We start from the raw sequence: 12,344 nt of genomic DNA, 5'->3' as shown, positions 1-12,344 counted from the left end.
TTGACAAGCTGTTAAAAGGGGTCAGGGTCACATGGGCTGTCCTGGTTTATACATGAGGGACTCAGAGGCGCTGACATGTGCAGAGGACCCAGGGGCAGCACGGACCTGAGCCAGGTCACTTGTTCGCAGCTACCAAGTTCCTTTAGGTACATGTTAGAGGTGCCCAGTCCTGGGAGGTGGGTTATGGCTCCACAGCCTTGACCCCAAGTCACAGACCCAACTTGTTACACGGGCTGAATTGTGCCCCGCTCTTCAATTCATACGCTGAAGTCCTAATCCCCAGGACCCCAGAATGTGACCGATAGGGTCTTTAAAGAGGGAAGTAAGGTTACATGAGGTCTCAGGGTGGGGCTAATCCAATAGGACTGGTGTCCGTATAAGAAGAGGAGCTCAGGACACAGACACACACAGAGGGATGACCATGTGGTGGCAGGGAGAAGGCGGGCAGCCACCTGCAAACCAGGGAGGGAGGCCTCAGGAGAAACCGACCATGTCAACACCTTGATCTTGAGCTTCTAGCTTCTAGGACTTTAGGAAAATAAACTTCTCTTGTTCAGCCCACTCAGGCTGTGGTACTTGAACAAACACAAAGTGTCTTTATTAGTAGGCCAGTGCAGAAGCCACTCACCAGCTTCCCCAGAGCAGTGATGCCCCACCTCCAGGAGGGGACTTGGGACCAATCGAGTGCCAGAGTCAACCATCCCCAGACAGGATCCGCATCTTGGATCTTCACTCCCCTGCTGTGTAGGCACCTCCTCCGTTCCCCCAAGTTTCTGTGCTTTTTTAAAATTGTTTTATTCTTACCTATTCTGTTTTGTCTCATCTTGTCTACTGTTTAGAAAAATGGATTTGCTGATTGGAAGGGGCCTCCTGCCTCTGAGACCTGGTTTACAGGCCTCTGAGGCCTTTGGGTCCAACAACACAAAGTGCTGAGTGTGCTTCAGAGATAATGCATTTTGGGATCAATGGACATAGAACTTCTATTTCTAGACCCTTCTATAGAGAGCTGCGTCTACTCCTTGCAACTCGAGATCATTTTAGCATCTATTATGGGATGGTCTTTCAGCCGCCACAGAGCAAGTTGCTCTGCTCACATACCACACAGCAGCTGCTGACCTCCTTCTAGGGAACTCATTGGAACGGATTCTGGCTGGGACGATGGCACTCAGTTGTGGCCGAGCAGGTGGGTGAACTCAGGGCGAGCTCCGGAGGACCTGTGCAGGCCTGCATTTCCCACGTACACAGTAGTTCAAAGTCTTTCATGGAACCACAGAAACCACAAGAAGTGAAAGTTCATTTTTTTCCAAATCATCTTACTCCTTCTCTTTTTCTCATCTCCTCTACATTTTCTCATTCGGTCTTCCCTTTATTACTTTATCACTGTTGCCAGAGTTGGCAAATGAAACTGTGACACCCTGTTAAACCTGGATTTTAGTTAAACAACCCAACAGCTAAATTACTTAACAATGAAACCAAGGCATTGTTTGAGTATAAGTAGGGTAGAAATATATCATAATTACACTAAAAATGTTTGTTATTTATCTAAAATTCAAATGTAACTGGTCATCCTGTATTTTATCTGGCAACCTGCTTACATCCCAATACATCTTCTGTGCGCTTCTCCTGCATGTTCGTGTGCGTGTAGATGTCAATTTAGAAATGGGTACAGCTGCCTCTCTCACAGCCTGTGCTTCTCTGTCTCTTCCCTGTAAACCCACCGCACACACCCCTGCATCCGTATGGACAGGGCGATTACACGCGCTTTGGCTTGCCCTCCGCTCATCCTTCCTCATCCCTGCCGCAATTATGGATCCTCCTTATCTCTCTTGGAAAGTATAGCTTCTCCCTCCCTAAATATTGGTCGTACTTAAAATGACTTTGTTTCCTTCTTATTTTTAAAATCTTGAGAAGTAAAACACTTGATCATTAGTCTTCTCTTTAGAAATCAGTAAAAGGAGGTCGTCGTTGGCCTAGATGTATTTGTTATTTTTATTTACATTTCTCTTGCCCTGTGGGTCACTGGCTCTTGCTATAAAATGGGCCGATACCCTTGGACAGAAGGTGGATGGCGTGGGACACACGTGTCATGCAAGAACCTCGTGGGCACCATAAGAAACTTGAGGGAAAAACGTTTGTTTTGTTTTGTTTTTTTTTACTTTCATCCCGTTTCATTAGCACATCTTTAAAAGCTACCTGTCAATAGGCATAAATTTTTCTAATGTCTGTCTGTCTGTCTGTCTGCAAATCATTAGGCTAGGCTGTAAGAGTCCCAAGTCAGTGAAGCCCATTGGCCGCCGCTCTCAGATTAGACACAGGGAAGGGCAGAGTACAAAGTAATAGGTATTCGCTGCAGCCAAGAATAGCGTGTGGTTTGTTGAGCCGGAGCTGAACAATAGCAGACCTTAGTCTATGAGGACCGGGTGGAAACGCCTGCCTTCCTACAGGAGACGTAGCCCAAGCCCCCCACCCCCGGGCTCTCATCCAGGCACGGACATTCCTCCTCGTTTTATGCCTGAGACGCCCCCTCACCTGCCCCTGTCCCGGCTCTGCAACCCAGTGCAATTAAACTTTGTTCCCTCATAAGCCAGCATTTCAGAAGCTAAACCAAGTCGTTTTTCTTTTAAAAACAACCATGGCACCATTTCCCCCAATTATTTGAGGGAAAAATACAAATAAATTTATTTACTTATTTTCATGTCACTGTGCTCCACCTCATTCCCCAAAATGCTGTCCCAGCCACTGTGTAGAATGCCTGTTCCACACACTCGGCCACAGGACTTTGCTTCTGCAGCTTGGCTGGTCGTGTATCTAGTGTGTGTCCCATTCATTCATTAACAAAACAATCTAAGAGCTCTGCACGGGCAACCACTAATTCAATGATACGACACACTTTCCAGACCGAGTTCCGGGGACCAGCCATCGGCCTCTGGTGCTATCCGGGCCTTCCCCAGTCCTCGACCCCACCCTGTGACTTCCGGGACCAGAATGCTTTAATGTGATGAACTCTTTAACAGGTTTCCATGTAAACACTAGAATGCATCTCCGTGTATGTAGGTGATTTGGCTTTTTTAAAGTAGACTTTATTTTTTTAAAGCAGTTCTAGGTTCCCACCAAAATTAAACAAAAAGTACAGTTTCCTTATACATCCTGCCTCCACACCCACACAGGTCCCCCACTATCAACTTCCATTTTCTCATGAAGCCTTAAATTCCCTATTTTGTTAAAGATTTGCCATCTCATAAAACCATGCCTTCGGGGGCATTGTTACTTAGAATGAACAGAACAAGTACCAAAGATTAGTGGCACTTTTAAAATGTGATTTTAAAGACATGTTTATGTATTAACTTTTTTAGAGTGTCTTACATTTACTATATAATGTAGTCACAGTTGCTGCCAGTTCACATGCTGCCGGTTCCTAAAATGGAATTAAGTGAAACTAGAGATCAGAGCGGTAGCTGGCATGTCAAAGGCGGTTGATGTGCTTTCGACTCTACTCATGTTCTTACTCCTTAAAGAGTCTTGTGACTTCCAGCAGCTCCATCATCGGAAGAGGCTTCAGCCTGGAAGGGGCACGTCTCTCACCACTGTGGCTGGCAGCCTGGTGGTCTTCCAATGGCCTTCCCCCAAGCAGGGCTGTAGCCTCTCCCTGCAAAGGGTGGACTTCCCTGAGATGCCCAGAAGGCTGAGACCCGTCGGTGCCAAGGAGGGACAAGAAGTGGGGTTGGATCTCCATTTGCAGAGACAGTGCTCGCGAGAGGTTGCATCAGCCTCCACCCCGTTGCTCACAGGCAGCCTCGAGCAGCGGGCCTAATTTTAGGTGTAAGACAAAAATACAGTTGAGAGAAATCACCTAAAAATAGCCCCCCTTTATTCTGTTACAGTCCACTTCCTCAGATGATAGGCCTGTTCCATTTAAGCGCAATTCTTCCCCTGTCATAACTGTCACAGAGCCATGTTGATGGTTATTAAGAACGAGGCAAGCCCACGTGTCACTTTGATTCATTGCAGCTGTCATGACCTTCCGTTTATTTCTGCTCTCCTCTAGACTTGCTGGCGTTCAGTTAAACAGATGCTACTGTATTTTTAAAGGAAGCTTTGAGGCGGCCCCATTTTATTAAAAATATACAGGCATGTCGTCAATAAGCGTCTGTTGTGTGAGTCACACTTCAAGTGCTCCCGCCGGCCCCTTCTGTGAGTGTCATGACAAAAATACTTGTTTTTATTTTTAATTCACACTGCCTTTCCACATTAAAAAGCAAGTTATATTTTCACGAACTTTTTGGAGTGCTTGTTCTATGCAAGATAAGACAGTGTTTATTATATATGAGTGGTGCGTGAACACAAAAAGTGGTGGAGGAACTAGAAAGGACGGGAGGAATCAGGGATACGTTTTGGAAGTAAAGCTGATAGTAGGTAGGTTTGAGAAACTATAGGATGCCGAGGGTGTGATCTAAACCGGTCTTGATTTTGAGCCTGGTTGACTAGAAGGATCTTGCTGAGATCCATGTCACAAGAGCAGTAACAAGTGTGTCTTTCTGTCTGTCTGTCTGTCATTGGCGGGTGATGTGGGGGAAATAATGAGTTTGTTTTGGTGGTGTTGAGTTTACCAGCAGGACACCTACATGGAGATGCTCAGCAGCCAGTGGGAAGCACAGCCTGGGGCTGCAGACTCTGCTCGTGCTGCAGTGGCCTCTCTGTGTTGCCTGCGTGCCAGCAAGGTCCAAAGATAGACTGAGCAGATTCCAGATCTTTCTGTTCTGCTGGCACATTCCTGAGTCTTACCCAGCAAGTAGTATGTGAAAGTGCCTGGCGTGCCCCTGCTCTGTCCCTGGGAATAGGAGATGCACGACACATATTTGCTGTGGAATGATGAGAGCAAGAGGCTCAGTTTGGCAGTGGTAGAAGAACTAGAAGAGCGTATACTTGTCCTGAAAATGATGGCATGGAAACAGTTTTCTGTATTGATTTATATCTGACCTAGGTGCAAGAGTAGTTGCAGAGTTAGCACATGTGCTGAGCAGCCCGAGCCTGGTGACCTGGGGACCCACCCCAGAGGGGCTTGGAAGCAGGTTCTGGAATGGGTGGGGATATGATCAGATTCAGCAGCGAGACCCTTTCAATGCTGCCCTTGGGCTAAGCTGTGGGTCATAGTTTCTGTGGATCCAACACAGTCTGGACCCAGAGGGTTCTATTGGGTTCTGCATACAAAGGACCCACAGAAGGGCTGTGAGGGAAGAAAGTCTATCTCCACTTGCATTGTTGTCTATGATCGGTACCATCTTCTGGAAGTATCTTGAACTCCCCAGAAATTTGGGGGTTTCTCCCCTCGGTTATTGCCTTGGTCTCCTTTCATCCCAGGGGGCAGTCTTCCTAGTCCTTACCTGTTTCAGAGTCTGCCAAGGGAGGCCCCGTGCTGGGAGCCCTGCATTCCACCCTGCAGCCCGCAGAGGGGGGTGAAAGGAGATAGGGGGCTGACACCTGGAAGGAAAGAGGTGGACCAGCCGGCTTGGCCCACGGAGGCTCTGTGTTACCTGATGACAGAGGTTCAGGTACAGGCTATTTACAGTTGGGGGTATCAGCCTCGCAGCGTAGGGTTACTCTGTGCAGTTTCCATTTTAAGTGCTCCCAGCCCTCCCCTTGCCAGGACGGCTGCCGGCTCACGTTTAACGCGCTCCTCAGGCTGTCTCAAAGTCTGTCACTCAGCCTTGGCCCTCCTTTCTGGCCCTGGCAAAGGCCTAGCACTTAGCTCCCTGAGCCCCAGTCTTGTTAGAAGCAACACACACACACACACACACACATACACACACTCTCTCTCTCTCTCTCTCTCTCTCTCTACCTTTCTCTTTTTCTCTCTTCTTTCTTTCTTTCTTTCTCTTTTTCTCTCTTCTTTCTTTCTTTCTTTCTTTCTTTCTTTCTTTCTTTCTTTCTTTCTTTCTTTCTTTCTTTCTTTCTTTCTTTCTTTCTTTCTTTCTTTCTTTCTTTCTTTCTTTCTTTCTTTCTTTTCTTTCGATACCCTTCTCTGCCTCCTCCTTCCATCTCTGGCTATTACACTCTGTGAGGCAATACCTACCATGGTCCCATGCCAGGGAGCAACTGGATCATCTCCTTCCTCCAGCTGCAGGCTTGCCGTGCATTTCCTGGGTGTTTCACCTTCACACTTTTCTTGGGTGGTGTTATTACTAAAAGGCTCTACAGCACGGTGGTTAAGAGATGCCTGGCTCGCTTCTCAGCTCTCCGTGTCCTCGTGGTAGATAGATAGTAAACTGGATGCAACACTCATAACTATTACCTACATCAAGGGGTTGTTCAAGTGCCCTTTAAATGAGTTAATGCATGTAAAATACTTGGAATGGTGCCTGGCATACTCAAAGGTCTTCTTGTTTCTTTTCATTATTGCCATTGTTGTCACTGTCACCCTTTGCAGCCTGCAGCCTCCTCACCCAGACTCCAAATCACCCGTGTGTGTGTGGTAAAGAGCAGGAACCAGGTCTCAGCATAACTCAGCGTAAGTTATTTCAAAAGGAACAGGGGGAGGAGTCATAGGGTTCAAGCCTGGAAGGAAAAGGAGGAAGTCTTTAACAGAAACAATCATGCTGAAGTCGAGCTGAACTGGATATAGTTTGCGAATTAATCTGCTGGGAGGGTTGGGACCAGGCAGGTTTATTTCTCTTCAGTAGTACTTTTTGTCCAAAAGAAATAGAAGGTGCGAAACCCCAAGCAGATTTGAGACACTGTTTAAACTATAGATTACTTATTAGCCATTCCTGGCCTGCTGCCAGGCCTGGACTCCCAGTAATCCACCATGTAGGTTTCAAAATCAGGTTTTCTCATGATTTCATTTTCATCTTCAAAGCCTAGGAATATTGACATCACCAGAAAAGAGAGAGTGGCACCAGACTGAACTCTCACTTCTAGGGACAGCGTGACCAAAGGTAAAGAGTGAGGGCGGCGAAGGGTCCAGGCGGCAGCAAACCAGGAGCGGCAGCTTCTCCTCCTGCACCTGCGTTTTCGTCTGAGCCCACCCATGTCAGAGACCCAGGGGCTCAGGTGCACATGCAGTTAATGTCCACAAAACACGGGTGGATGGCTCACACAGCTTCTAAAACATGAGATATGCTGATACTAAAAGGGGAATGGCTTTCAGTACCACTTATACATTGGAAACACCAGTATATATATATATATATATATATATATATATATATATATTCAGCAAGATCTGAGTAGTGCAGTAGTGAATTACAGGCACTTCGCAGCTGTGTGTGGATCAGACAAGGAAAAGATTGTTGAAGAAGTTAAACAGACAAAAAGACTTTATAAAGTAAACTCTTTGATGTAAAGCTTAAAAAAAAGTAAATGCCTTAGCAGGAACAGCATTGGGGGCGGGAAAGGCATTTCTAGAAGAGGCAGAAGCAGGAGCACAGGCTTGCGAGTAGAAGAGAAGCAGGCGAGAAGTCCACAGTAGCTCCAACTCCTCAAGAAACATAAAATACGGTGGACAGTTCCTCGGGGGACTGCCAGCATCCTGTTCTTAGGGTGTGGAAGTATGTGGGTGGGACTTTCGCATGACAACATATGAAGGCAGCACGGCTACATTCCTTGACTTGGTGGAGAGTGGGGAGTCACCCAAGTGTTTTGAGAAGGAGAGTCAAACAGTGGGTGTTTTCAATACGACCCTGGGGGTGGCCTCGAAGATACGGTAGGGTCCTGGTTGTGGAGACCAGCCAGGGGTGCAGGTCCAGAAAATAAATAATGAGGAATGTGTGTGTTTATACCTGTATGCATGCAATACACATATGCACACAAATATAGATATATGTATTCTATACATGGACATAACATGTGTTGTCATGCGAAAGTCCCACCCACGTACTTCCACTCCCTGAGAACAGGATGCTGGTAGTTCCCTGCCTTCCAACCCAATACCCGGCACAGAGTCAGCGCTCATATCTGAAATATTATCGGGTTACATTAGTAACAGAGGAGTTCGCTCTGGTGATGTCTGCCACCTTTTCAGCTCCTTCTCTCTGCACTGTCCGTGAACTACTTACAGACTCATTTTGCTCAGTAGCAGATTGAACAAGCACCCTGTGCACTTAAAGGCGTGTTTTTGTCCAGTGTCCAGTCTGCCACCCGTATACTGACCTCCTTTTCCATGAACAGCTCTGGAACAGCAGAATCCCCAGTCCCGGCCTCTGAAACCCACCCATGGGCTCTGCTCAAACACAACTCAGATCCCTCTTTCACGTTGGAATTGGAACTGCTGTTGTTGCTAGAAATGAGCACCAGCAGTACTGCTCACCACACGGTGGAACTGCTTTGACACGGGTGGGTGGAAAAATGCGGGCATTTATGGATGAACTCCAGTAGCGTGAGGAAATGCAGTCCACCCAGCAGATCGGTGAGGACTTTGAATGTTTTTTACCCCAAGTAAGATGGAAGACCACACTGCGGGTTCTGAGCTGAGCCCCATGACCTGGGCAGGGAGCGATGCTCTGCTAAGGGTGAGCATGCTGCTCTAGGAACAAGACAGGGCTCCTCAGCTGGCCTTCCAGGATCAGGAAGCTCCCTGGAAAGCAGCCAAGAGACCAGTGTACCGAGAGCAAACAGATGAGCCCAGGCTGAAGGTCTGGGGTGAGCTCCAGCATTGAACACGGCTGGAGCGGAAGTCTGGGCTGGTCCCTAAGGGCCTTGCTCAACACAAAGGGATCTGAACACAGTTCTGAGGGCAGTGGGGAGCCAGCTGAGTTTTATGGCGGGAATGGACATGTCTGGCAGCTGTGTGGAAAAAGGAAGCTCGGGTGCTGGGTAGCCTGTAGTCCCGACCAAAGACCCTGATTCTGCTTTACCTCCTGATAAGAGAGGTGGCAGTGGATGAGGCAGCTCTCTCCTCTAGAAAACAAGTCTGTTGCCCAATAAACCAGGCTCTCTAAGGTTAGAGGGTCCATTCTTTTTGCCCATGGATTGAAATGGCACATTTGCATTTCCAAAAATGAGACGTAGAACTACTAGGTTGCAAGATGCCTCATTCTGGAGCAACTTGACTTCTGTACATTTGCAGCACAGGGAACATGGTGACTAGATTTTTGTTAGTGTTTTGCATGGAAACCAGTATCGATCGGGCTGGTGCCATCATGGCCTCTGGTAGCAGCGCAGCGGATAAAAGAAAGGCTGTGCGTTTCAAGGTTTTGATCCAGGCTGAACTGACATCCTTCTTCCCAACCTGACCAAGTCACTTGTTGGGGCAACACATGGATATGCAAGAACGTGTATAATTTATCAGAAAAAAAGGGCAAACAGCTCACCGCCCTTGGCTCTGTTAGCAATGCCATTCATTGTTCGTGTTCTTCATTCATTGGTTCGCTTCCCTTCTTCAGCCCATGCAACCCCAGCAATGAGCTGATTTGCATTCCTCTCCTGCTGCTTCTCGTTTTTCGAGGACCAGGGCTCTTCCGTTTGGAGCTGACTCTAGTGAACTGAGGCAGCAAAAGCCTTGTGCGGGACCCAACAAATTGTCACACTCTAACAATGCTAACAACCAAGAACCTCAGGAGACTTTGAGGTGGTGTTTTAGTTTATTATTTGGCAGGAGGGGTAAGGGATAAGGGGGAAGAGGGGGGCTTGGTGGATATATTTGCCACCGGAAAAGTGTCTGGGAGTGGCTTTCTCTCCCTTCATTATGTTTTTAGTGAAGTGGCCAATAGTCGGGATTTGCATAGAATAAAAACCAGTGAATATTTGGAGATCTCCTCTTCCCTGTTTCTGTATGCCATAACCACAGTAACAAGACTTCTTAGGGTTGTAGGTTCTTAAGTAAATTTTCATTTAACTGTTACTAGATACTGCAGATGACAGGAACGAATGTCACTGCGTACTAGAGTTTTCGACATGCAAATGATGCGTCCTGAGATGCCTTTTTGTGTAACACCGGTTAAGCCTGCACCTGCATGATCACCTTAGCCATGAAGTTACTCTTTCTTTCTACCTCCCCCTGAGAGGACTGGAGGATACCTATTAATACCAGGAGAGGGGCGCCCTCTAGTGGAAAACTGTCAGGGTCCATCATGAACTGTCAGGGAAGAGCCAGAAAGTCACAGAAGGCTTGATAAATTTAGTCCGCAAGTTGAGCTGTGTCATGTAAACATGACACGCTTCGCCATGTCCTCCTGCTGATCTGGAAGGCGTCTATCAACAAATCTGTCGTGTGGAGTCATTGAGAACATACTGCCATGACCTGTGTGGCTCAGTTGGTTGGGCGTCGTCCCACAAAGCGAAAGCTTGCCAGTTCGATTCCCAGTCAGGGCACACACCTGCATTGTGGGTTTGGTCCCCAACTGGGTTGTGTACAAGAGACAACCAATTGGTGTCTCTCTCTCACACCATTGTTTCTCTCCCTCTCTTTCTCCTTCCCTTCCCCTCTCTCTCATAATAAATAAGTCTTTTTAAAAAAACCTATTGAGACCTGTGCTAAGTAGAGAATCCATTTAAAATCACTGTCCCAAAGACGTACAACTTCCTTCACAGCCCTCCCCTGAAAACTGGGATGAGCAAGGTCAGGGGGTCAGGGGATGAATTTTGATAAGAAATAAAAGGTCAAGTGTAAATCAGTTGAAATGACTCCCCCCACCAGCCCCCACCATGTCACGAGGGCAAGGTCTGCTCATCTTGTTACTTCTTTAATCAGAAGAACACCCCTTCTAGCCCAGCCTCCTCAAGGCCACCACCCTAGTTGGGTCACGACCGACCTTGTGACTGAGGGTTGTTTGCCTTGTAACGAGGAAGACAGGAACAAAGCTCGCTCTCCCCGGTGCCCGACCCCGACCCATGTCTGAGATTACCACGCCAGATCCTTAGAAAAATTATCCTGCCCTCTTGGCCTCGTGATATTTCTGTTGACCCTTTATTCCTGTCACTAAGTGTTCATAAATAAGATTTTTAAATATACTTCAGAAATCTCAAAGCTTCGTGGTTTCACTTACTGATGTTAATGTTCTATACGTAGGATTTTCTAAGCATGCCTTGCGGGGACCCCCCGCTGTGCGTGTGCCTTCGCAGACCCATTCCTAAAAAAGACACAGCCCTGGGGCCGGGGGCCCTTGCCCAGGGCTCTGGTGGTGACCATCATTCATGAGCCCCTCTCTTAAGAACCCCGCTTTGAAGCTTGTGCCCTTCAAAGATCCGTCATCCTGAAGAGTCAGCCGGGGAAATGCAGGCTCAGCGCGTTTTCACTAAGACCACAGCTGTCTTCATGTCTAGCCTGTGACATGACAGAGTCTCTGATGGTCTACTCAGCAAGCCTGGCGTGTCCTTTTCTGAACAATGACAACAAAAATGGCCTCAGTGAGGATTCGTAAATCCTGTCTGTATTTCAAGGACCTTCGAAGGTCCCCTAGCTCCCTTGCAGCTGGCTCAGTTGGACACATGCGGCTGTTTCTGAGTTCTCCAGGGTCTCCCTCACGGGGGGACTCACTTGGTCACATGCTGCATGACATCGTGGCTTTATTCCATGCGTGTCTGTCCATTCTCCCCATACAGGCACTTGCCCTTGAGGACAAGGCTGATGTGTTATATATATCCTGGGTCTAGTTCATTCATTCACCTGGTGAACAGTTTCTGAGACCATGTGGGGCCAGTCCCTGTTCTGCTCTCTGGGGACATATTGGTGAACAAAATGAACAGGGTCTATTTCCTGAGAGAGGGAAATGTGGGAGAGAAAACCTTAAACTCATAGGCACAAGTGGAAAATGCCCACCGTGAAAACAGAAATAAAACATATCCCCTGTGATAAGAGTTACCAAGGAAAAAGAATAGGGTATCCTGAGAGAGAACACTGGGTGGTCTTATTTAGGCTGGGGGTCAGAAAAGACCTCTGAGGCGGTGCTGTTTGTGGGGAAAGCTGAAGGCACATGGTATTTCATGCTTTGAGAAATGGTTGACCAGCTCTCAGGTCCTGTGATATAAACCTTCTAACCTTGGTGGGTCCTCCTGACTGTCTTCCAAGGCAGCCCACCCCTCCCCTTATTTGCCACCAACCTGCACGTGTTGTTTGGTGCCCCCTGGATCTGATAGTCTATGGAGACCCCTGCCATGTCAGCTCAAGCCACGGTGGAAGTGACAGCTGCACCTCAGGGCTCTTACAGAGTTAAATGAAGGTTATTCTCACAAATGTATTTATGATGCATTTTAGCAGTCCATAGGACACTTAGCCTAACCATGGCATATGACCTTGATTGCAAAGGACAAAGTATGTGGCCTTTAGAATCAAGCAGATCTGCGCTTGAACTCTGTGACCTTGAACAGACAATTTCATAGTCTCAGTTTTCTTGTCTGTACAATGAGGGCAA

At 47.5% G+C, this 12,344-nt stretch overlaps 1 protein-coding gene across 2 annotated transcripts in view; it reads left to right on the top strand.

The window, feature by feature from the left end:
- Positions 1-12,344, top strand: part of WIPF3 (WAS/WASL interacting protein family member 3) — a 77,405-nt gene that overhangs the window by 40,127 nt on the left and 24,934 nt on the right. The window lies entirely within an intron of this gene.

The sequence above is a fragment of the Sturnira hondurensis genome, unplaced genomic scaffold (genome assembly GCF_014824575.4).
Source record: "Sturnira hondurensis isolate 20B ecotype Veracruz unplaced genomic scaffold, ASM1482457v3 Scaffold0002840, whole genome shotgun sequence".
NCBI classification, from domain to species: domain Eukaryota; kingdom Metazoa; phylum Chordata; class Mammalia; order Chiroptera; family Phyllostomidae; genus Sturnira; species Sturnira hondurensis.
Note: the sequence above shows the minus strand (reverse complement) of the source record. Positions and strands in the feature narration are given on the sequence as shown.